Source organism: Giraffa tippelskirchi, chromosome 6, assembly GCF_054371585.1.
Source record: "Giraffa tippelskirchi isolate mGirTip1 chromosome 6, T2T-mGirTip1v1.2.pri, whole genome shotgun sequence".
Lineage (NCBI taxonomy): Eukaryota > Metazoa > Chordata > Mammalia > Artiodactyla > Giraffidae > Giraffa > Giraffa tippelskirchi.
Genome location: NC_137280.1, coordinates 177,321,865 through 177,348,499, shown reverse-complemented (window position 1 = coordinate 177,348,499; position 26,635 = coordinate 177,321,865). Strand labels below are relative to the sequence as shown.

Sequence of the window (26,635 nt, the reverse complement as noted above, 5' to 3'; positions counted from 1 at the left end):
ATTTTAAATTATTGAGGCTCTTAGGCCACTCAGTCAGTGCACATTTATTGTGAGTCTACTAACTGCCAGGCATTGGAGGGGGTGCTGGGTGCTATTAAATTCCAGGGTGCATGCTGTGGTCAAAGGAGCAACCAGATGAGGTCAAGAGGTGCCATTCTAGAAATAGCCTTACCCTGACATGTGTGGCCCGGGCAAGACCATCAACCTCTGTGATTTCAGCCTTCTCACATACAAAATAAGGGGTGGACAGAGCTTCTCTGACCTCAGACCCTAACATTTTATGGTTACTGCTGATCTGGTTCGCTCATCACCCTGGAAACCCAGTAGCCTTCCAAAAGTGAATGCTTTTATAAGCCTTCCCAAAGGGTCCTAGTTCTAATCCAAGAAGCAATTTTGTGCTAAAATGAATGCTTTTCAAAGACCCAGGAAGACATTTAAAGAAAGGGTTGTTGTTCAGTCGCTGAGTCGTGTCTCACTCCTACATATGTGTTTTTCAGTTTACTGCGTATTTGAGCATTTTTTCCTCTTGAATGCATGCCTACTTTCTAGTTGCTAGGTAGTAGTAGGGAATAATTTCAAGTATGGAGGGTCAATTAGTATTCCAAGCACCATAGTCTAATCTCCCCAGGGTAATAATAAATCAAAGTTACAAAACCAAGTGATGAGTCCAGATATTTCTGCACTTAAAATAGTGACAGTCTATAAGGGCATGTTAGAACTCTCTAGTTTGTGTCATTTCAGTAGTTCCAACAGTGTTCAGAGCATCTGAGGCTCCCTATTATTGCTCTGTATTTATTTGTATTGACAATAAAACTAATACTTCCTTATTTACAATTCACTAGATATTCTAATATCATGTGAGAATTACTTTTTATGTGTTATTTTCTCTATATAAGATTTATTTTACAAAACGATTTTTAAATGCCTCTAAGTTTGCAAAAATATGCAATAGTTTGGTATTGGGACCAGGCAGATTATTTGAAATTCAGAATGATTCCCCAATTTCTAACATAAAAAAGCAGAGGAAATAAAGAAAACTTTATATTGCTTTTTAGACCTTATCTTCCTGCATTTGTAGTTAGTTCATTTCAATTTCTTGTATGAAAGAACATCGTAGCTTATCATACACCATCGATCAGAGGGAGGAGGTTTCTTGTTTGTTTCGTAAAAAAGACCCCACATCTACATCACACATAAAAAACTTTATATAAAAAGTGAAGAACAAGTAATAAGGTACGAGTTATAGTGAGTGGCTCTCTCTACTTGCCTGACTCCCTAATAACGTTTCATGGCTTTCTCATCTTTCTTTCTTCCCTCTCACTGTAAATATCAGAGCTGATGACTGACTTTTACTGCTGCCTTTCATGCAGACTCCTAAGGCTTGCAAATCAGCTGCTGGCTCCGGGAGCCGTCTCCCTGTCTCCTGCCCTTGCTCACACAGTTTCTAACGGGCTGAGGGGCCACAGTGGATATGCAGACTTTGTAGAGCACACTGATTTGAATAGGCAAACTTGAGTGGATGGATGTTAGACCCACTGCATCAGCTCATTTCCCTCCCCTTGGCACATGGTACATGGCAGCTGCCCGCTGAACATTTTGCCTGTTAAGAGGATGGCAAAAGGGCAACCTGTCAGGTGACAACAGTGGAGAAGAAAATAGAAATGTTTGCAGAAACCTTCCTGCAAGCCAAAATTCTCCTCCCTACTTGAAATACTGTTGCTCCTTCAAAATAACATTTCAAGATATTTTACCCTTCTAAAATGAGTTATCTTCCCTAATAATGATCCAGTGTAACATTCTGTTAGCCCTGTTCTCTAACCTTCACATCATACTTTACACTCACATTCTTGTTCTGTCTGATCAAAAATTATGAAGCAGGTTTAGTGGGTCTGTTGGGATGTGTGTGTATACACACACACACAGACACACATACACACATATATCCACATGCCTTGTTGATTTAGGAACATGGAAGAATGAAATAACTATAGTGATTAGCATTTTTGAGAATATGATATGAGCCAGGGACTGTTCTCTCTCATTCACACACACACACACACACACACAAACACACACTCACATTCTCATTTAACACAATTTGAGTTAGAAAGTATTAGCTCTATTTTCTAGGTAAGGAAGCTGAGACACAGAGAAGTTAAGTGACTTGCTCAGGGTCACACAGCAGAAGGTATCAGCACAGGCATGCTAACCCAAGCACAGCACTCCTTTGCCTAAAATTGAGATGCTCCCCACAGCCCCTAAAAATGATGCAATATGTGTGTTCTTTGGGAACTCACTTCCAAACATTAACTAAACTTGGGTGTTACTGCCAAACTTATGAATTTTGTGACAATTCTATCCCCTGGAAAAGTGAAAGTTCTAAGAATCACAGCTCCTCGAAACAATTTCTAAACCTCATGCTCTTGGACCGTGCCAGCCAATGTGATAGCAAGTGGCTATTAAAATTGAATTCAGATTACATTAACGTAAGACCCCCAGTTGCACCAGCCACCTCTCAAAGGCTCAGTAGCGGCATGTGTCTGCTGTCTACTGTGCAAGCCAGCGCAGCTCTGGGACATTTCCACCATCAGAGCAGTAATGCCCCAGGAGACGGATAACCAAGGAAACACAAAAGGGTAAATGACCCTTGGGTCCCTTCTAGAAAAGGAACTGACGTGTGTTTCCAAGGAGGAACATTTATCAAGTGTCTGAGGGCACAGTGAGCCATATAGACCGATGAGGCAAACATGGTCTCTGCCCTTTCTGGAACTCACAGTGTCTGTCTGAGCCAGTCACCAGGATGAGCCCTGCAGTGAGAGGGAAGGTCTGATGTGCCAGGAGACATATAAAAGCCAGGAGATGTGGAGTCAAGGGTCAGGGAAGTCTTTCTGGAGGAGACAGGAATCGAAACTAAGGCCTTGACTGTGAGCAATCTGAAGACACAAATACAAGAGGAAAAGATCAAAGGAACAGCCTACGTGAAGACTCCTGACGGAGAGAGTGTGCCACGCTTTGGAGGAGTTTAAACAAGTCAATAAAATTGCTTTCTCTATTCTGTCTCTTAGAATCAGAGCTTGAATTAAAAAAGGAATTAAAAAAATTTTTTTTTGCAAAATCAGAGTTATTTGGCACAAAGGGAGGGCAATAAGGAAAGAAAAGGCAAGGGGTAGCTCAGAGCAGCCTTGCAGGGCCAGGAGTGAGGAGTGGTTCTCCCACCTCCATGGTGTCCTAGGCGCTCCAGTGAGGAGTGTGTGGGGGCGGGAGCCTGGTGATGATAACCACGTGGCAGCCGCTTGAGATGAGGGCTGTGTGCCAGATACCAAGCCGGGCAGTTCACTAGCATTGTTTTCTCAGTCCTCATCCTAAGCCTAGCTATTTACTTCATTTACATAATTTGAAATTGGTAGAGCAACCCATGAGACAGAACAACAGAACTCATAAGCTCTTGATTTATTTGCTGAGATACCAGGCTGTATAGGCTCTCCAGTGACTGCCTCTTCTCTGCCCCAGGCTAGTACCCCCCTGAGATGACCAGCTAGAGGAAGGATTGAACTGACAGGAAGGCATGGAAGCTGAGTCAAAGTGAAACCAAGTAAACCTCTGCTGCGGAGAAGTTAGTTTGCACCAAAGTAAAGAACAACCCCCGAAAGAAACACGTGTTAGGGGACACGCCCTCTCTCTTGCAGCGCTCACTCCTAACAATGATTAGCCATTTGCCAATACTGATTGACCCCAGTAGAAGAGCTGTGGTTTTTAAAATCTTCCAGAAAAGTGTTAAACTAGGAACACTTGTATTTGTCTTCTTATCCAGCAATCTTCAGACTGACTCAAAACATTTATGACTTAGAGTGAGATAGTTCAAGCCAACTTTCTTCACAAACTTCCCTCTAAGATTGCCTCAATCTGTTGAAAACTGTTTTATGACTCAACCCAGCGAAAATTTCAGCGGTGCATGTCTTCGGATAAAACGCTTCATTCACATCAAGCAGTAATTAAATGTGCAGGGCATGAAATAAGCAGCAAGTTAGGCTTCAGAGCCATCTTGCAATCTGTAAGCGATCCAAGATAGACCATATGCCTTTAAATCTAGATGACTGCATATGTATCCAAGAGAAAGCTAGCTGCCATTTCTGCATAAGACTCATCAAAAGATGAAAGAAGACAGATTTATGTTGCTTGTCTGATAAATGTATGTTAATATATATGTCCACTGATACTTGGTAAACTGCCCTTAACTTTCCCTTTCGCATACTCAATTCCATTCTGCTCGAGGAAACATCCAAACTGACATTTCAAATCAGCATTATTTTTAAGGACCTCATTGCATTGAGCTGAAGTAGCCATTTGGACAGACAGAGGTTTTGTCTCTCTAGCAAGGGTGGCCTCCTTCTTTTTTTGGTTTTTTAAAGAAACCTCCCCCACTCCATACTGGGACTGTGCCACCCTGACTCTTGCACACGCCGCCATGCCTGAGTAAGGGGAGTGGAAAACTGGTTCAGTCATAAACATGTGACATACGGAGCGTGTCCCAAACTGAACCTTCCTTGGGATCGCTGTGTACACAAGGGGAGAAGTCTTCCCTCCATGGGCTTGCTAAACCGGGAGGACGTGAGGATGGAGCTGGTGTCATCTTGCTGCCGAACGAGCAAAGCCTCTCTGGGAACAGTGAGGAAAGAGAAGCAGAGCTGGAACACGGAGACGGAGGCCTGCCCTCATTGCCGGGCCCGGGGTTTCTTCACGTCTGAGGTCATCTCGTGAGCATCGCGTGAGGCAAGCAGCATCTGCTGACACAGAGGTGCTCAGTGAGCGTCACCTCCCGTCTCTTTTCTCCCCTCTTTGACTTTGGCAGCTGCCAGACAAGGATTCAGACCATCTACGGCAGCCAGCACTTCTGTTCTTTCTTTTAGAGGAAAGCCAACGAGACAGACTGGACAGTGGTGAGCGCATGGTCAGCCCCCAGCGCAGTGCACGCTGCCTCTGCGCCTGGCAGGTTAGCTCTTCAGAAACAACCATCCTTCACTGGGTGCCCTCTCATAGCTTAGGCAACAGCCCACTCATAATCAAACCATTAAGTGGACCCTACTACAGGAAGCAGGCTACATAAACACCTCAGAATGCAGTTTTCCAATGGCCCATTGGGCGAGGGTTCCAATCTGGACTTGTTTGGCCATTTTCCACTGGCACCATTCTGTAGAAAGCAAGCAACCTAGACTGTTAAAAATATAGAATTCAGCAACGTGACACAGTGTTCAACCTCACGAAAGCCACGCATCGTGGGTGGTGCATGCGTGTGTGCTCAGTTGCTTCAGTTGTGTCCGACTCTTTGCAACACTATGAACTGTGTAGCCTTCCAGGCTCCTCTGTCCATAGGATCCTCCAGGCACGAATACTGGAGGGTTGCCAGGCCTGCCTCCAATCATGGGTGGTAGTTAGTGCTGAATATTAAGTGATCTAAAATTCAGTTAAGATTAGGCAAATAAAAATCATCACTGCTGAGTGATGTTTGCAAAATATGCATCCTCTCATCCCTACACAGTTGTGCAGATAAGTGATTTGCTTGCACAATAAATGCTGGTGGTTGATTATCAAATTGGATTGTTTATGGGATGCAATGTGTGTAGTACGACAATCTTAAAGGTAATTTCTGAGACCTTATGTTTGTGATATTTTCAGACTCAGTAAGCAATGTCATAAAATATCATAGAATTTAGAACTTGAATGGATCTTATAGATGAAAGAAGTCAAGGCTCAGAAAAGTTTAATGAGTTGTTAAATGGCGAGGAGGGGACCTTAAGCCGTGACTTCCGGCTTTCAGCGGGACCTCTCTGCCGTGCAGCACTCTCTGATACAGGAGAGCACAGAACACGAGGGTGGCGAAGAATCCTTTAAAGCAACTAGTCCAACCTGCTCATTTATAAGAGTAAAATGGGGCTCAAAGGGACGAGATTCTCACGGAAGTTCAGTAAGGAATTACGCTAAAATTTATTGACTCCTGGACCAGTGTCCGTTCTTGGCTGCACTGGATAAGTATGCTTTATCAGACTTAGTTGTAACCACAAGTCATCCACCACTTAATTTCTGTCAGAGGGCAAGCAAATTAGTAAACACCTAGTCATCACCAGAAAAATCTGGCGCGGGTAGGGTCTGGAAATGGAATGTTTTAGAGAAACAGGGTCTGTTAGTCAAGAAAGTATGTGGTGAAGTATAAATAAACAGAGCTGAAAGACTAATCTGCCAGGCATGTTGTGGTATTTTATTTTTCCCATGGTCACTGAGATCTAGAGGCTGTGGCTATTTTTGATAATGAAACCTTACTGGCTTCAGTAAGAAGGCCTGTACGTTGCCTACAGCGTCCCATCTCTTCTCGGTTCTGGGTTCCTAGTCTATTCTGATGTGGTGGACAGGGTTAAGCAAGGAGTGTTTGTCTGCTTACAAAGTTCAGTCCTTCCCACACTCCCGCAGGATATGTGTACACGAAGTGGAGTCTGCATCCCTGTAAATACGTCTCTCTCTTCAGCCCGCACCCCTGACTCTCCCTCGCTCTCTGAAAATCAGAAGAGTTCTATCTAAGGAAGTGGGGGAAGGTGAAAAGCAAGCCTCCGAGTTGCCTGTCCGCCTACAGAAGCACATTAACATTGTTAATCAGCATTACGGGCTTGGCTTTGCTCCCCAGGGAATTGGTAGGTAGAGATAGAAAGCATTTTCATCCTCTCCAAGCAATGTTGTCCTTGGTGATAGCCAGGAAGGAGGGGTTCTTCTCATTTATACCTTTCAGCAATCTTTGTACAGTTTTTTGAGTTGCTAACAGTAAGATCACGCTTGTCAAATAAAGCCATGTCAGGTTAAGGAGGAATTATCAACTTGCTCGTGCAATGCCCAACATTGTCCTGAGTCCTACTAGAGTAGCAAAAATAATATTGTCTTTGCCCTTGAAGAGCTCACCATCTTCTTAGAATAACAGTATTTAATAACAAAAATGATACAAGGTTGTTCTCCCTTGTAAGTTCTCCTAGAAAATTCTGGTACAGGTGACCCTTAGCCAGTGGGGCATGACTTGTGGGAGCAGTCAAAAGGCCAAGGAAGAAAAGAAGGTTCTGATGAACCAAGGACGGACGTGAGGGCTGTTACACATGCGCTCATGAGTAGAGTCATTTCAGGTTTTTTGTTTGTTTGCTTTGGCTTCCTGCAACCCAGACTCTTAAGGCTGCAGTGTAGAGTGTCTCCCACCCCACCCTCGACCCCTTGGTCCATATGTGGTCTGTTATGTGGCTTAGAAAGTGGTGGTATCAAAGCCTCAGAGACAGTAAGAAATAGCCCATTGGTGATCTTGCTTGAAATACCTTTGGCCCCAGACCACTGATTGTTATGGGTCTGAACAGCTGTCTGATTCTGGTCCTGAGTGCTTAGCCTTAGATCAGACCTGCAGTCTTGCCTGTTCCATTATGAAGAATGAGAACGTGGCTTTTATTGTTGCTTTCCCTTTTGTTCTTTCCTTCCACAGCCTATGTCTTTATCTTTCATACAAGTAATTCCCCTAGTGGATCCACCCTATTTGTTCTTCAGTTATATTCTGATTTATCTAAGTCTTGGGTAAACAAAGCTGAGACAACAGTCACAACCCTTGACAAAGAATAATAGTCAATCAACCCATTAATCCTGTTGAAACAAAATAGATGTACCTGCCAGCTCCCCATTCTGAACTGCTTATCCGGGCTCCATTATGGTTACTGTAAGGACTCGGGTGACACACTCCAGCTAGTGGGCGTTTCCAACATGTTATTTAACTTCTCAGAGTCTTTGATTCCTTATCTCTAAAATAGAAACAATAGTAACCCTCCCTCCTAATGATGTCAGGAGGATTAAATGTGATGCTAAATACTGTGAGTAAGCAATTTGGGCTTTAATTTTTAATCATTTTCCTTACTGCTGATCTTAATGCTCTTTCCAGTTGAATTTTACTGTGTCAAAAAGTGTTTGAGGTGAGTCAGAGGAAGACCACAATACACTGTGATGTTAGTTCAGTTCATTCAGTTCAGTTCAGTTCAGTCAGTTCAGTCGCTCAGTTGTGTCCGACTCTTTGCGACCCCATAGACTGCAGCACGCCAGGCCTCTCTGTCCATCACCAACTCCCAGAGTTTACCCAAACTCACGTCCATTGAGTCGGTGATGCCATCCAGCCATCTCATCCTCTGTCCTCCCCTTCTCCTCCCGCCTTCATTCTTTGCCAGCATCGGAGTCTTTTCAAATGAGTCAGCTCTTCGCATCAGGTGGCCAAAGGATTGGAGTTACAGCTTCAACATCAGTCCTTCCAATGAACACCCAGGACTGATCTCCTTTAGGATGGACTGGTTGGATCTCCTTGCAGTCCAAGGGACTCTCAAGAGTCTTCTCCAACACCACAGTTCAAAAGCATCGATTCTTCGGTGCTCAGCTTTCTTTATAGTCCAAATCTCACATCCATATGTGACTACTGGAAAAACCATAGCCTTGACTAGACGGACCTTTGTTGGCAAAGTAATGTCTCTGCTTTTTAATATGCTGTCTAGGTTGGTCATAACTTTTCTTCCAAGGAGCATCTTCCAAGGAGTAAGCTGTTAGTATAAGAAGAGGCAATTCTGAATTTAGGCACAGGCCTGTAACAGTTGAACTCCCACAGAACTTGTATTATTCAGTCAGGAGTACAGTCACACCCAGTGATAAAGAGTAGCAAAGTACCTACTACTCCTCCTCACCCTAACAAATCAGTCATTATTTTTCTATGTTCTTTTTCAAGTTTGTCCATCATCAAGCATACTTTTGCAGTTGCACATATAGCAGTTGGGTTCCATTCAAAAAAGCATCCCCTGATGAGCAATCACCAACCACCTACTAAGAGCCATTGTTCTAAGGTGCTGAGAATGCAAAGAAGAAAACGCCTTGAAAATTAATAGTCAATCTAATTAAAATATTGGTTTTATTTCTGGTAGTGTATTTTTTCTGAAGCATAAGAGTTTTCACATGTTGCCACAGAGGAATGGGGGAAGAGTCAAGAAGCAGAAGATAATGTGTATTTCAGAGCTGGTAGTAAAATAAAGAAGTGGCTGGAGAATGCCTGGTCCATTGATGTGTGACAGCTGAGCCCATTCTAAGAGGCACAGGAATGTCCTGCATTAGGAATTATTTATGTAACAGAAAAGGTGAAAAGAAGTTCATGTAACACATATATCTTGGGGTATCTGCCCATTCAGGTATGACCTAAATCAAATCCCTTATGATTATACAGTGGAAGTGACAAATAGATTTAAGGGACTAGATCTGATAGACAGAGTGCCTGATGAACTATGGACGGAGGTTTGAGACATTGTACAGGAGACAAGGATCAAGACCATCCCCATGGAAAAGAAATGCAAAAAAGCAAAATGGCTGTCTGAGGAGACCTTACAAATAAATAGCTGTGAAAAGAAGAGAAGTGAAAAGCAAAGGAGAAAAGGAAAGATATACCCATTTGAATGCAGAGTTCCAAAGAATAGCAAGGAGAGATAAGAAAGCCTTCCTCAGCGATCAATGCAAAGAAATAGAGGAAAACAATAGAATGGGAAAGACTAGAGATCTCTTCAAGAAAATTAGAGACACCAAGGGAACATTTCATGCAAAGATGGGCTCGATAAAGGACAGAAATGGTATGGACCTAACAGAAGCAGAAGATATTAAGAACAGGTGGCAAGAATCCACAGAAGAACTGTACAAAAGAGATCTTCACGACCCAGATAATCACGATGGTGTGATCACTCACCTAGAGCCAGACATCCTGGACTGTGAAGTCAAGTGGGCCATAGAAAGCATCACTACGAACAAAGCTAGTGGAGGTGATGGAATTCCAGTTGAGCTATTTCAAATCCTGAAAGATGATGCGGTGAAAGTGCTGCACTCAATATGCCAGCAAATTTGGAAAACTCAGCAGTGGCCACAGGACTGGAAAAGGTCAGTTTTCATTCCAATCCCAAAGAAAGGCAATGCCAAAGAATGCTCAGACTACCACACAATTGCACTCATCTCACATGCTAGTAAAGTAATGCTCAAAATTCTCCAAGCCAGGCTTCAGCAATACGTGAACTGTGAACTTCCAGATGTTCAAGCTGCTTTTAGACAAGGCAGAGGAACCAGAGTTCAAATTGCCAACATCCGCTGGATCATCAAAAAAGCAAGAGAGTTCCAGAAAAACATCTATTTCTGCTTTATTGACTATGCCAAAGCCTTTGACTGTGTGGATCACAATAAACTGTGGAAAATTCTTAAAGAGATGGGAATACCAGACCACCTGACCTGTCTCTTGAGAAACCTGTATGCAGGTCAGGAAGCAACAGTTAGAACTGGACATGGAACAACAGACTGGTTCCAAATAGGAAAAGGAGTACGTCAAGTCTGTATATTGTCACCCTGCTTATTTAACTTATATGCAGAGTACATCATGAGAAACGCTGGGCTGGAAGAAACACAAGCTGGAATCAAGATTGCCGGGAGAAATATCAATAACCTCAGATATGCAGATGACACCACCCTTATGGCAGAAAGTGAAGAAGAACTAAAGAGCCTCTTAATGAAAGTGAAAGAGGAGAGTGAAAAAGTTTGCTTAAAGCTCAACATTCAGAAAACTAAGATCATGGCATCTGGTCCCATCACTTCATGGCAAATAGATGGGGAAACAGTGGAAACAGTGTCAGACTTTATTTTTCTGGGCTCCAAAATCACTGCAGGTGGTGATTGCAGCCATGAAATTAAAAGATGCTTACTCCTTGGAAGGAAAGTTATGACCAACCTAGATAGCATATTAAAAAGCAGAGACATTACTTTGCCAACAAAGGTCCATCTAGTCAAGGCTATGGTTTTTCCAGTAGTCATGTATGGATGTGAGAGTTGGACTATAAAGAAAGCTGAGTGCCAAAGAATTGATGCTTTTGAACTGTGGTGTTGGAGAAGACTCTTGAGAGTCCCTTGGACTGCAAGGAGATCCAGTCAGTCCATCCTAAAGGAGATCAGTCCTGGGTGTTCATTGGAAGGACTGATGTTGAAGCTGAAACTCCAATACTTTGGCCACCTCATGCGAAGTGTTTACTCATGGGAAAAGACCCTGATGCTGGGAAAGATTGGGGGCAGGAGGAGAAGGGGACGACAGAGGATGAGATGGCTGGATGGCATCACCGACACGATGGACATGAGTTGGGTGGACTCTGGGAGTTGGTGATGGGCAGGGAGGCCTGGTGTACTGCGATTCATGGGGTCACAAAGAGTGGGACACAACTGAGTGACTGAACTGAACTGAAGAAATATAAACAGTCAATAAAAGTATGAAAAGAGACTATTTATGAGATTGACGCCATTAAGAAAATGAAAGAGATGAAAACTGAAAATTGTTCATATTCACTATTAGTTTTATGCTAGTAGATACCACAAAATAAGGGAATGCCAACCACAAATGAGAAATCTATCCATTAATAGAAAAGTAAGAAGTCAATTTCCATTAAAAAAAATTGTATAACACTCAAAAGCAACAAAACCCAAAAACTCTACAAAAATAAATGAGATAAGTGGGAGGCATTTGGAGCATTTTGTAGGAGATTTTTTGAATCCGCTTTTTCACTTTGAATTATCTTGCTGCTATTATTGCATTTCGCATGGGAATCACACTTATGCAATGTACACAGGCTAAGCTGAGATCTTACTGATCCACAGCCTTTCTGGTAAGCATCCATTGTCATCAAAAAGAAAATTATTTAATTGGCCATCAAAATAATCAGTTTTCCTAAATCATAGCAAACTCGCACCTAGAAATGAAAGCATAAATATGTTTTACTGACGAGTAGTGATGCTAGGAAGGCTGTTGTTTTAATTAACTGGTTTATCGAACACTGCTAGAGAAGCAGAGTATGAATTGTTATTGGGACAGAGGCTGGCATGGGTTGGATATTGGTGAATTTCAAGTCTCTCCTCTGGTCAATTGATAGCCATTACTCAATTACAGGATGGACAGTTTAATTGATATCCATCATTTTATTAAAAGTAATCTAGCATACCCCATGCTTTGGATTGGAATAATTAATATTGTTAAAATGACCATACTCTCAAAGCGATCTACAAATTTAATATGATCCCTATCAAATTATTCATGACTTTTTCACAGCGCTAGAACAAATGATTGTAAAATTTATATGGAACCACGAAAGACCCAGAATCATCAAACCAGTCCTGAGGAAAAAGAACAACCCTGGAGGCATAACCCTCCCAGACTTCAGACAAGATTAGAAAGCTACCATAATCAAAGCAGCATGATATTGGCACAAAATCAGACTTATGGATCAATGGCACAGAATAGATGGCCCAGAAATAAATCCACATACCTAACATCAATTAATCTTTGACAAAAGAGGCAAGAATATACAACAGAGAAAAGACAAATATTGTTAGCAAGTGGTGTTGGGAAAGCTGGACAGCCACACGTAAATCAATGAAGTTAAAACACTCCCTCATATCATACACAAAAATAAACTCAAGTGGCTTCAAGACTTAACCAAGACATGATGCCATAGAAAGAATATTGGCTGGACATTCTCGGACATACGTTGCAGCAGTATTTTCTTAGGTCCATCTCCCAAGGCAGTTGAAAAAAACTAAGCAAATGGAATCTAATAAAACTTTTAAGCTTTTGCACAGCAAAGGGAACAATAAACAAAATGAAAAGGAAACCTACAGACTAGAAGAATATATTTGCAAACAATTCAACCAGCAGGGGCTTGATTTCCAAAATATACAAACAGCTCATACAACTCAATAACAACAAAAAAAAAACAGTCAAAAAAGTGGGCAGGAGACCTAAATAGACATTCCGTCAAAGACGGTCTGCAGATGGCCAACAGATGCAGGAAAAGATGCTTAGCATTAGAGAAATGCAAATCGAAACTACAGTGAGGGACCACCTCACAGCAGTCAGAATGGCTGTCAACAAAAAGTCTACAAATAATATATGCTGGAGAAAGTGTGGAGAAAAGGCAACCCGTCCTACAATGTTGGTGGGAATATAAATTGGTGTAGCCATTATGGAAAATAGTATGGGGGTTCCTCAAAAAAATAAAAATATTTTTAAAACTTAAAAAAAATAGAGTTACCATATAATCTAACAATCCCACTCCTGAGCATATATCTGGAGAAAATTAATTTGAAAAGATACATTCACTCCAGTGTTCATAGCAGCACTGTTTACAATAGCCAAGATATGGAAGCAATCTAAATGTCTATCAACAGATGAATGGATAAAGCAGATGTTTGTTACTCAGAAATAAAGAATGAAATAATGCCATTTGTAGCAACATGGATAGAACTGGAAATTATACTAAGTAAAGTAAGTCAGACAGAGAAAGACAAATATGATATCTCTTATTTGTGAAATCTAAAAAAATGATACAAATGAACTTGTTTACAAAACATAAATAGACTCATAGACATAGAAAACAAACTCATTGTTACAGAAAAGGAAAGGTCAGGGAGGGATAAATTAGGTGTTTTGGATTAGTAGATATCAGCTACTATATATAAAAACACAAGGTCCTATTGTATGGCACAGGGAACTATATTCAATACTTATAATAAATTATAATGGAAAAGAATCTGAAAAGATTATATATAGCTGAATTATATATAACTGAATATATATAATTCTCCTTGGACTGCAAGGAGATCCAATCAATCCATCCTAAAAGAGATCAATCCTGGGTGTTCATTGGAAGGTCTGATGTTGAAGCTGAAACTCCAATACTTTGGCCACCTCATGCGAAGGGTTGACTCATTGGAAAAGACCCTAATGCTGGGTAGGATTGGGGGCGGGAGGAGAAGGGGACGACAGAGGATGAGATGGTTGGATGGCATCACCGACTCGATGGACATGGGTTTGGGTAGACTCCGGGAGTTGGTGATGGACAGAGAGGCCTGGGGTGCTGCGATTCATGGGGTCGCAAAGAGTCGGACACGACTGAGCGACTGAACTGAATATATATATATAATACTGAAGATTTTATATATATATATATATATATATGAATTGCTCTATGGTACACCAGAAACTAGCACTTTAAATCAAATATACTTCAATAAAACAGTAATCTACCAAAGAACTTCTAAATATCTTAAATGTTGATAAATTTAAGACTGAAAATTATAGTACATCCAGTGCAATGCAGTATTGATCAGCTATTAAAATAACATGTATACAAATATACATGTGTACAAATATACATATATTTAAATATTTTACAGAAATCTCATAATTAGCATGGATAGATAAAATGTAGATACTCAAGATATAGAAAAGTATTCAAGATAACTATTAAGTAAAAAATAATTCTAGTTATATACTGGATCATATGTATACCTTTTTAAAGGGAAAATACATATCTAAATATAATTATTTCTGGAAGGATACATAAGAGATTGTGAACAGTGACTACCTCTAGGAGATAAACTGTGGTGAGAGGTATATTTGTGCTCTTCAGAGTTTATACATTCATATTCTTTAAAGTTTTAGCTATGAGCATGAATTAATTACCATAGGTAAACTAGTTAAAAACTGAGAAAATTTACTAAAAAACTGTAAAGGCAGTTAATAGCAAATATCAACTATATCAAAGAAAAAGCTGAAAACTTAATAAAGGGAAATCATCTGGTCAAAAAAGTGAGGGAACTAATTTTCAATGGAAACAAATTTATCTCATAATTCTAAAAACAAACAGAAAATAAATGCTGAACAATACGGTAAACACATTAGTTGCCATGTGTTAACAGTACTAAGTTAACAACAAAACTGCGAAGCTAATGGTTCCCTTTCAGTCAGTTGCTTTAATTACCAAGAATCACATATATAAATGAAGCTTTTCTCAAAGAGCTTTATCAGTCTCCCCATGAATATGCATCTGAAAGGCAGAAGGCTTCTTCCCTCCTTCATAACTACACTCACTCAAAGTTCCGCCATCCCTGTCAACAGATGCTCACTGCTGAAGGGAAATTTAATTTCATGACCCACTTAAAATATCGACATCTAAATGTAGACATTCCTTTCATTGGAATAACTGCTGTGACCATACCCTTACGTGGTAAAGGCAAATTCGAAGGGATATACACATTTTTGGAGTGCGTCAAATGGTACTTTAAATGTGGCTCTTGGAAAGGGTAGGTTTTGGGTGGGAAGAGCTATCTTCTTGCTTTACCTATTCTGGACCAATACCTGTTATCAGATGTGTCTACTACTTCTCTCCTTTCAGTATTCATGTTAATTTCACAAGGGATTCTTGTAATGTCAAATTTTGTGATGACAGTGGAAGGGGAAAAATAAGAATGCCTGAATCCACACTGGAGAATGAAAATATGGGGTCATAAATTAGTAATTAGGCATATAAATACTACTTGGTCCTGTCAGTAACCCCAAATCTTTCTCATCAAAAGACTGATGATGTCTTGAGCCTGGTCCCATTTGGATGCTCACCTTCTTTCACATCTTCCACTAATCCTCATCCAAGTCCTTTAACTATTATCAGTAACTACTGTTATTAATGATGATTCTTGTTACCATATATTGGGAACCTAGTATATATCAAGCACGGAGCCAACCACATTGTATATATTTTCCAATTTCTTATAATTCCACCAGGAAGTATGGGCTCAGAGAGGACACCCAGGTAAAAACTGCAGAAGCTAAGATGGGAGCCCTGGTGTACCACTTAGGGTTCTGGGTTATGAACAAAGTAATTCCGATTCTGGTTAACATAAAGTAAAAGAGTAGGTCACTGAATATCAAAGACCTCACAACCTCATAGCATCTGTGTGTGTCCTTCCAGAAATTTTGTATAAATATATGTGTGTGTACGTGTGTGTGTGTCCCCTTTTGTAAAAGTACAATATTATGCAGAGAAATAGGCTCAGAACTAAGCAGAGGGTCAAAGGGGAGGCTAGGCATTCAAGCTCAGCCCAAGTCATGCCACTTGTTCATAATAGAAAAAGATACAGAGACAGTGACTGGCCATCAAGGAGAATGGTTCAATAAATTACAATGGAATTAATTGAATATAATTCAGCCACTAATTAAGATGAATAATGCTCTCCCTGGTACTGTGGATAGATTTTCATGAGAAATTGCTGAATGAGAAAAGCAAGTTGCAGAAAAGTGCTTATACCAGAAGGGACTGGCTGAGGCGGGAAAAGGCTGGGAGGGTGTGCTGGATGAGAGTTGATGGAATCAAGCAGAAAAGGCAAAGAAAAAAATCTAAAAAGATACACCATACACATATAATTATATTTCTGCATTTATGTGAAGTCATGTTTATGTAATACATGTAATAAATGATTTTTTAAATGCTAAAGGAAGGGTCTGGTTAGGATTCGGTAACTGCTGCTGTCAGCCTCAACAGAAGCTCTCTGCATCTGTACCTTTTCTGGATTCTTGGCTCCAGAAGGAGAGCATCTAAGAATGGAAAGCATCTGCTTGGGTCTGGGCAAGTGTATTAGTCAGCTCAGCTGTGTAACAAACTACCGCAGGCTGGGTGGCTTAAACACCAGAAAACAAAAGTCTGCTTCTGTTAGTTTGGAGACTGTGAGTCAACGATGGAGACTTGGCCAAGTCAGCTTCTGTGAGTGCCCTCTCTCTGGCTTACAGACGTCCTGAAACTCAGAATATCCTTACATGACCTTTTCTTTGTATGCCAGCACAGACTTCTCTTTTCTCTTTCTCCTTCCCCTGCCACTCTCTTTCCCCCTCCTCTTATAAGGCCACTAGTCTGATTAAATTAGAGCCCTACCCCTGTGATTTCATTTAACCTTGATTACCTCCCAAAGACTGTATCTCCAATTATAGTTACACTGGAGTTAGGATGTCAGCACAGGAATTCTGTAGGCACACATTTCAGTCAGTAACAGTAAACCAGCTTCTTTGTTTTTTCTTCTGTCATGGGAATCTAGATCCTGACTTCCACTTGACCTATACATACAGTGGCAGATTCTTCAAACATGAAAAAGTAATTTGGCAGGATGGCACGAGACACTTGACAAAAATGCAGATGTCTTGATTCCAAAACCTGTGCAAACTTTTCACAGTTAGACAATTTCTGCCAAGAAATTTGGTCTCTGTTTCAATAAGGTATATTCAGGCTTCAGCTATGGAGTCTTGAGCAAGTTTATGTCTATTGCATTAGCCACCAGTTCCTAATTTGCTATTGTACAGACCAAACCTAATCTGCTTCTAGAATTAGCACCTTCAAAAAATAACACCAAAAAAGATATACTTATCATCATAGGGAATTGGAATGCAAAAGCAGGAAAGTCAAGAGATACCTGGAGTAATAGGCAAGTATGGCCTTAAAGTACAGAATGAAGCAGGGCAAAGGCTAACAATGTTTTGCCAAGAGAACGCACTGGTCATAGCAAACACCCTCTCCAACAACACAAGAGAAGACTCTACACATAGACATCACCAGATGGTCAACACCGAAATCAGATTGATTATATTCTTTGCAGCTAAAGATGGAGAAGCTCTATACAGTCAGCAAAAACAAGACCTCACACTAAATGTGGCTCAAATCATGAACTGCTTATTGCCAAATTCAGACTGCGATTGAAGAAAGTAGGGAAAACCACTAAACCATTCAGGTATGACCTAAATCAAACCTCTTATGATTATACAGTGAAGGTGGCAAATACATTCAAGGGATTAGATCTGGTAGACAGAATGTCTGAGGAACTATGGATGGAGGTTTCTAACATTGTACAGGAGGCAGTGACCAAAATCATCCCCAAGAAAAAGAAATGCAAAAAGGTGAAATGGTTGTCTGAGGAGGCCTTACAAATAGCTGAGAAAAGGAGAGATATACCCAACTGAAAGCAGATTTCCAAAGAAAAGCAAGGAAAGATAAGGAAGCCTTCTTCAGTGAACAATGCAAACAAATAGAGGAAAGCAATAGAATGGGAAAGACTAGAGATCTGTTCAAGAAAATTGGAGATACCAGGGGAACATTTCATGCAAAGATGGGCTCAATAGAGGACAGAAATGGCAAAGACCTAAGAGAAGCAGAAGATATTAAGAAAAGGTGGCAAGAATATACAGAAGAGCTATACAAAACAGGTCTTAATGACCCAGATAACCATAATAGTGTGATCACTCACCTGGAGCCAAGCATCCTAGAGTGTGAAGTCAAGTGGGCCTTAGGAAGCATCACTATGAACAAAGCTAGTGGAGGTGATGAAATTACAGCTGAGCTATTTCAAATCCTAAAAGATGATGCTGTGAAAGTGCCACACTCAAAATGCCAGCAAATTTGGAAAACTCAGCAGTGGCCACAGGACTGGAAAAGGTCAGTTTTCATTCCAATCCCAAAGAAAGGCAATGCCAAAGAATGTTGAAACTACAGCACAATTGTGATCATTTCACATGCTAGCAAGGTATTGCTCAAAATCCTTGAAGCTAGGCTCCAACCGTATGGGAACCAAGGATTCTGGTGTTCAAGCTGGATTTACAAAAAACAGAAGAACCAGAGATCAAATTGCCAACATCTGTTGGATCATAGGAAAAGCAAGAGAGTTCCAGAAAAATATGTATGTCTGCCTCACTGACTACACCACAGCCTCTGACGGTGTGGACCTCCATGAACTGTGGGAACTCCTTAGAGATGGGAGTAGCAGAGCACCTTGCTTGTCTCCTGAGACATCTGTGTGCAGCTCAGGAAGCAACAGCTCGAACCGGACGTGGAGCAGCCAGAACAACAGGCTGGTTCCAAATCAGGAAAGGAGGACGTCAGGGCTGCATACTGTCACCCTGCTTATTTAACTTCTATGCAGTGTGTCATACTAAATGCTGGGCTGGAGGAAGCACAAGCTGGAATCCAGGTTGCTGGGGAGAAATATCAACAACCCCAGATATGCAGATGATACCATTCGAATGGCAGAAAGCAAAGAGGAACTAGTGAGCCTCTTGATGAAAGTGAAAGAGGAGAGGGAAAAAGCTGGCTTAAAACTCAAGATTCAAAAAACCAAGATCATGGCATCCGGTTCCATCACTTTGTGACAAATGTTGGTTTAGTCACTAAGCCGTGTCTGACTCCTGCAACCCCATGGACTGTAGCACTAAAGGAAATTAACCCTGAATATTCACTGGAAGGACTGATGCTGAAGCTGAATCTCTAATACTTTGACCACCTGATGTGAAGAACTGACTCATTGGAAAAGACGCTGATGCTGGGAAAGATTGCAATCAAGAGGAGAAGGGGACGACAGAGGATGAGATGGTTAGATAACAGCACTGACTCAGTGGACATGAGTTTGAGCAAATTCTGGGAGATAGTGGAGGTCTGAGGAACCTGGGTGCTGCGGTCCACGGGGTCTCAAAAAGTCGGACAAGATTTAGCAGCTAAAGAACAATAACATCATCTACAGTGCAATTGCTTTTAGGTATTGGGATTGAAGGGGAGGTACTTGAGAGAGATCTTTTATATGTCTATGCCTTTTCTCTTTGCTTGCTGTGATAGTGGGAAGGATTATTCAGACCACCCTGCCTTTCTGGAGAAAATACTAATTCATACTTGAAAAAATTTTCTTACTCTGGTCAGGAGTTATTTTTCTTATCTGACACATCAAATGCCTCCTAGCTAGTCATGTGAATTTTTGCTATTTAATTATTTCATATCCACCTCAATGGATTAAGTCACTATACCTAGAAATTACTATTTTTCAAGACCCCTTGATAAGCCAGAAATCCAAAATGACTCCTCAGTATCTAGGCCAAACATAATTTCTATGAGGCTAAGACCCATGCAGTTATTACTTACGGTAAAATGACACGTGTGTGTGTGTGTGTGTGTGTTAGTCACTCAGTCGTGTCCAACTCTTTGTGACCCCATGGACTGTAGCCCACCAGGCTTCTCTGTCCATGGAGTTCTCCAGGCAAGAATACTGGAGTGGGTAGCCATTCCCTACTCCAGGGATTCTAAAATTCAAAACTATATTTAGCAAAATGCCTCTGAAAAAAAAATAAGCCAGAAAAGTGCAAAGAAATTTAAATACTATGCTACCATTTGTGTAAAAAACAAGGGAAATAAGAAAGCATTTATGTATCTACTTATCTTCACAAAAATAAGCATAGATATGTATTACTGATTGAATTGTGTCCCCTTAAAATTCATATGGTGCAGTACTAACCCCCAGTATCTAAGAAGGTAATTGTGTTTGGAGATAAAACCTTTAAGGGGGTAATTGAGTTAAAATGAGACCACCAGGGTGGACCCTAACCCAGTGTAGATTTATAAATCCATTCACACAAATGGTGGTGCTTTAGTGGGGGAAATGTTTTTGGTATACAGCTTGACCTAAAATCAAAGGGCCTGCACACCACTCCAGACTCTGCACTGTACTCTCAGAAACACTAATGTCACACGGCCTGAAGAATAACCATCAGAGCTGAACCGTCTGATTAAGAACAAATACCATTGTTTTATAGATTAGTAGCAATCCACTGTTTATAATATCCATCACAATGTGGTAAGATCAAAAAATCAAAATCCATCAACCCAGCTTTGTTCATTTTGGGGGAGTTCTAGGCTGGTGCTGCACTGAGATAGAGCAGAAGCAAGCTTTTTGCAAGGGCTCTTTCCAGGCAGTGACTGATGGTGATGCACATCTGGTTTCCAGCGACTGCCGACCACACAGAGTGCCGGGTAACACCAGGGGTACTGAGGGAGTGTGTCCCCTCTGAGACGTGAAAAATAAAGTGGGTTAAGCACTTGAGCAGAGAAGAGCTTCCAAGGGTTGGTGAAAGCCGTGTTTTCTGAGGGCTCTTGGGTTGACAGGTTGATGAAGGGCTATAAACTAGCATGCAGGAAGTGCCTGCCCAACAGGGAGCCTGGGTTCCAGCCCCATGTTTGGAGTTGTGAGACTCCCTTTGCATTTTGCTGACATTCTTTTCATTTGTTGTAAGATGTAAGAATTTCTTAGGGTTGATGTAAAGCACCAGCTGGGCTTCCCTGGTGGCTCAGTGGTAAAGAATCTGCCTGCCAGCGCAGGAGACGTGGGTGCGATCCTGGGTCAGGAAGCTCCCTGGAGGAGGAAATGGCAACCCACTCCAGTGTTCTTGCCTGGGAAATCCCATGGACAGAGGAGCCTGGGAGGCTCCGGTGCACTGGGTCACAAAGAGTCGACGAGACTTAGCGACTAAACAACAACAGCAAATAAGAGTCGGACTGGTTCCCTAAGAGGAGGGCGTCAGGGCACGCGGCGGGCCAGAGCTCCAGCTGTCCGTACAAAGATGCAGCAAATGGCAGCCAAGCCTGGAGGCCTCGGAGGAAAGCAGCATCACTGGCTCCTTGGTCTTGGACTGCCACCCTCCAGAACTATGAGAAAAGAAATTTCTGTGACTTAAGCCAAACAGCCCGTGGTATCTTGTTATGGCAGCTCTCCCAAACTAAAACAGAAGGATGAACCAGAGGACGGTGAACCTGGTTACTTACAGTGGGGACAGTAAGTAGGGTAGAAGAAAGGCGAAAAGGAGTTCCACGTCTCTCATTATACCTTTTAGCATAGTTTCAACTTGTGGAAGCATATTAGTGTGCTACAAATTGAAAATACAATTATCTCACCAAGATGAAAAGGGAGAAAAGACTACAATGGAAAACCACCTGCCATAAACAAATAATTGTGTTTCAAACATATGCCATAACTACACTGAAGCGGGGGAAAAGTTCTCATCACTAACACCCCTTAACGCAAGGATCAAGCGCTTCTTAGAGAAAGGACAGAAGCAGAATAGGCGCAAGATGAACCTGTAATATTTTGTCATGCCGGAAGTGAAGGAAGTGATTTAAAAACTAGTAGAGATCAGTTTGAAGGTGGTAACACCAGCCAAACGTGGTACAATTGTAGTGCCAAACTAACTGAGTACACCGATGAATTATAAACCAATTACAAGATAGAAATACATGTGTTCATACTGATAATAGGTAGATAAGTCGATAGGGGATAAGGAGGGCTCTTGCTTATAGTAGAGCGCTGAGTATAGCGTGGCAAACGTGGAGGGGAACTGAAGCTGGGTAAGTGTTAATTCCCAAAGATTGTCCCAGGGTAGAGTCACCCACAGATGGTGAATATGGGGGTAATTTTGATCGGGAGCAGGATATTTGCATGGTCTTCAAGAAATCCTCATAGGTTGCTTTATAGTTACAAGGTAAAAAACTAATGACTCTCTAGTAAACAAATAGTACACCTTTTCCACGTAATCAAAATTAACATCACCAGTGAAGGGCAGACATCATACCCTTCTAGATACAACACATTGAAAAGGACACAACATCCCTTATGTGATATTCTGGTCGGTAATGTATAACCTGAATCAAATCAGAGGAAATATCAGACAACCCTAAGTGAGAGATGTTGTTGTCGATTCTTATATACTTCAAAAAAAACAATAACATGAAAGACAAAGCCTGTTTCAATATTCCACTGAAAGGCTGATACATAAATGCAATATTTGGTTCTGTACTGGATCCCATGCTGGATGGAAAAAAAAAATGCTATGAAGATGTTATTTTGTCAATAGGTAAAATTGACACGTGGATGGTAAATTTGTTCAAAAGTTGTTTCATTGTATATTTACTGAAGTTGGAAACTATTGTGGTTATTTATGTAAAAGAATGTCCCTAGTATTGTGAAACATATTAATATGCTGAAGTATTTAGGGATAAAGAAGGTGATGTGTACATGTTACCCTCAAGTTGGCGATGAAAATATTATATATATATATATATATATATATACACACACACACACACACACATCCATACATATATATGTATATACACAGGATGGATGGATGGATAGAGGGATAGATAGAAAGGAAGCAAAGGAAAGCATTGGAGTAAAATGTTAACAGTAGGTGAATCTGAGTAAAGTGAATGTTGGCTTTTTTCTGTAAGATTCTTGTATCTTTGTATAAGTTGAAATTATTTCCAAATAAAAAGAGTAGGTTTTTTTGTTTGTTTGCTGGGACTTGTATATGTTTCTTACACATTTGGGAAAGACACTTTAAGTAAAGGGCTTTTTCATCTGAAAAGTTTCCTGTTTAAGAATTGGTCTGACTGAACTGTTTTTCTGTCTTTTAGAGGACACGGATCTTAGACAGGATGGCAGTAAGTAGGAAGGCAGCTAAAGAAGCTGGTTATGAGCACTATTTTGATCCAGGAGAAGATATTTTTTTCTTACACTGATAAGTTGTTAGCTTAAGAATGAATAAAATTCTAATGGGAAGAATATGAGATTGTTAAGTTATAACAAATTTATTTATAGCTTTAACATTTTACTTTAAATAAATGACAATGTGTAAGAGAAAACAAACAGATTTCCAGAGAACAGGCATGGTATCTTTGAGGAAAAAAATAGAATTCCATTGCTTCCTTACAAACCATCATTGTCCTCTAGCACTTTTCCCTGAGTTGTGTAAGGAATAAATTCAGTTTTCTGCTCCATTGTGACTGTTCAGAGTCCACTTTGCTCAAGTCTCTCTTCCTGTCCTCGCTGTGAGTTAGAGATAATGAGATTCTCTGAGGCCAGGACAGCGCACTCCCCATTTGCTTACACACCTAGATTTGTCTTATTTCAGTTACAAGACCTTGTGATTGTAATTATTTTAAGCTATTAATTTGTATTTGAACTAGTCCCAAATGAAGGGCTCATCTCTAAGATAGCTCTGTTAGAATTTTTATAAATAGTCATCTTCAGGTACATATATTGATTGGAATGCTACAAACCTCATAAAGACTATGGTATCCTAAGGCATTTCATAAAATATGTGTAGTCTCACTTTTTTACTTTAGAATATGTTTTACTTGCAAGACTTTTCTACTGTGAAAGTGTTCCAACATACACAAAAGTAGACAGTGTTGCAGTGACCTCCCATACCCCAGTCACATGGCTTCAGTCGTCAGCGTACGGGCGCCCTGGTTCCACCGGGAACTCCACCGCCACGTGTCTCATCCCCCGCTGGATCATTTCCGAGGCAACTCTCAGAATTATTGTGTTTATAAATGCTTCAGCATGTAGCCTTTTGGAAAAATACCATTATTACCCTGAACAGTAAGTATTTAAAGGCAATTCTAAAGTAAAATTTTATTTTCAAGTATTTGGTCTTTTCCTGCCTTTTGGCATTTCTTCTTGATCTGCCTCTTTGGTCCCTAAGCCTTTGTGTACAATATTGAGACAAATAAAGGTAAAAGCATTGCTTAAAGTCCAAGAAAGTACACCCCAGATTATAGTTTACAGAGTTATGCTCATAACCTAAAGCTATATATTCTTAAAAATTTTAACTACTCATTGTAAGATGAAACACATACAGAAAACTGAGTAAATGGGTACAGCCTAATGAATTATGGCGAGGCTGACACCCTGGTGACCCCCTCAGAGGTCACCAGAAAGCCGTCTCCACACAACCTGTCCCACCATCGGCTGTGCTGCCCCTCGAAAGGAACCACTCCTTCATAATTATCCCCTGCACGCTTCGCTTCACAGTTCTGTCACCCAAAAGTTCACCAGACCCTCCTGTTCTTAGCCTTGCCCATTCGTGTTTAATTTGGTGTAACTTTTTGAAGCTACGTGTTCTTTAAGATGGGCTACATGCTTCTCCCACTGAATATTCACTACTTTCCCCATCCATGAAAAGTCATTACCTTTTAAGCATTCTTTCTTTCAATGTACCACTACCATAAAATGTGTTCAACTAAGCCCACACAAAAAATAAAAGCAAACACTTCTTTGTCCTGATGTAAGCAGACAAATTAGTCCAAAATACTTTGATCTTGATTGAGCTGGGAGGCACAGAGCACATTTTTATAATCTCAGCCAACGCTGGAAGGCCTGACAGTTAGTATTTCATTCTATTCTGAATAACTTCTGGTGGCAAACTTTCCTCTCAGTTGTCATGACGATATTCACATTCTTTACAATGTGGAAGCAATTAAGAGAAAGTACCTGGGAGATAAAGAAAGGGAAAAAAAAAAAACCTTCCAGACCAAACACAAAAGTGTTTATTGAGGATAATTAGAGTGAAATAAAGACTAATACATTTTGATCAGTTCCAACACATAGAAAATCCTTCCATCTCTGTTTTCATTGGTTAGGGAAACATTATGGCCTCATATCAGCTATGTGATTGAAGAAAAATATAAAAAAAAGCATACCTTAAAATATGAGTTCCCATTTTGTATTCTGTCTTTTCACTAAGTCTGCTATGTTTACACATCATAAGGTAAAATTTAGAAATATAGTTTATGCTGCAAAAAGGGTGTCCATTTTAGAAATGGTGTCAGCAAAAGCTTCCCTTCAATAAGATAATAAATAATTTTAAGATATTTTTCTTCATTTATATTTCATAGACTTAGGTTAGAAAGAAACTGAAAAAAGTCTCTAGCGTTAATAGTCATATTTGGTAAACGAGAATAACAGTAATATTACTGCTGGTGACTTGATTCTTGTTAAATGTTTTGTACCTTGGTGAGAGTGATAGATCCTAGAATTTCATTATTTTGTTTCCCTTCAGTTTTACTTCCTGCTTTATTTCTAGGTTTTCAGAAAAATAATCTTCTGTCATTGATTATCCACTAGCTATTAAATCAATCATTAATGTGAAAAGTGATTTTGATTCTTTTAAAATGGTTTTATAAGACCTGAAGAAATAATCCAGATTATAAAAAGTCTTGAATGTGCTAATAAAATGCACCATTGTTTAATTTGCATCATATTTATTGCCCCAAAGAGAATTAGCTGGAGAAATAAACATGCTACTGTTACCATGCATTTACATTAAAGAGTTTTTATGTTAACCTATATTTTTCCATCAATATTATATATGGCAATAAAGGTCCAACTGAATAAATATCTGAAGTTATGAGTTAGTTATAAATATCTAAATATGTGAAGTTATGAGGCATTGTTAAACTACGCTCTAAATTTAATTCTCACTGAATCATATCACTTGTTTTCCCTCAGAAACTTGATGATTAGAAGTCATTGTTTGTGCAGTCTTAATATTACCTTAAACTCTTGAGGATCCTAACCAAGATGTGACCTCTGTCTCAAGTTTTAAGTTTCAAATTCCTTTAAGAGGAAAAAAAATGACTTCAAGATCTAGTCGCCATTTCTCAGCTGTCAGAACTGCCTTCTCTTTCTGGTGGTGGGGAAATACCACGTGGCGCTGCCTGGCTTCCAGGTCGTCTGTCAAGAGTCTCAATTTACCTGCAAGTCCTGATGGATCTTAAACATCAGTACATGTTCGCTCCTCCCTTGCAATATAAAACTGAGTCTGTTCTTATGGCATTAATAAGACTACGAGCGCCTTTTCAGCAGTTTTAGCAGTAAACACTCGAAAGCACATCACATCTACTCTTTTCTTTCACTCTTGAGAGAGGACGAAGATGTCTCCTCCGAAGGGACACATACTTTTCCGGCATCTTCTCTTTGTCAAACCGCTCTGCTCCTAGTGAAGCACCAACCTTTCCATACACTGAATCTTCTTTTCAAATACATTTGCTTTCTGTCCCTGTTGTGAAAGAGACACTATGTCCTCCTGGACTGTCCGTAAAACATCCCTTTC

The 26,635-nt window shown here is 40.4% G+C and overlaps 1 protein-coding gene across 1 annotated transcript in view; it reads left to right on the top strand.

The window, feature by feature from the left end:
* Nucleotides 1-26,635, top strand: part of LOC145511709 (uncharacterized) — a 255,848-nt gene that overhangs the window by 19,047 nt on the left and 210,166 nt on the right. Inside the window, exon 6 of the transcript XR_014058092.1 lies at nt 3,511-6,227. The gene's annotated coding sequence lies outside the window, so the exon portion shown is untranslated. Of the gene's footprint in view, nt 1-3,510 lie in introns of the transcript that reaches the window.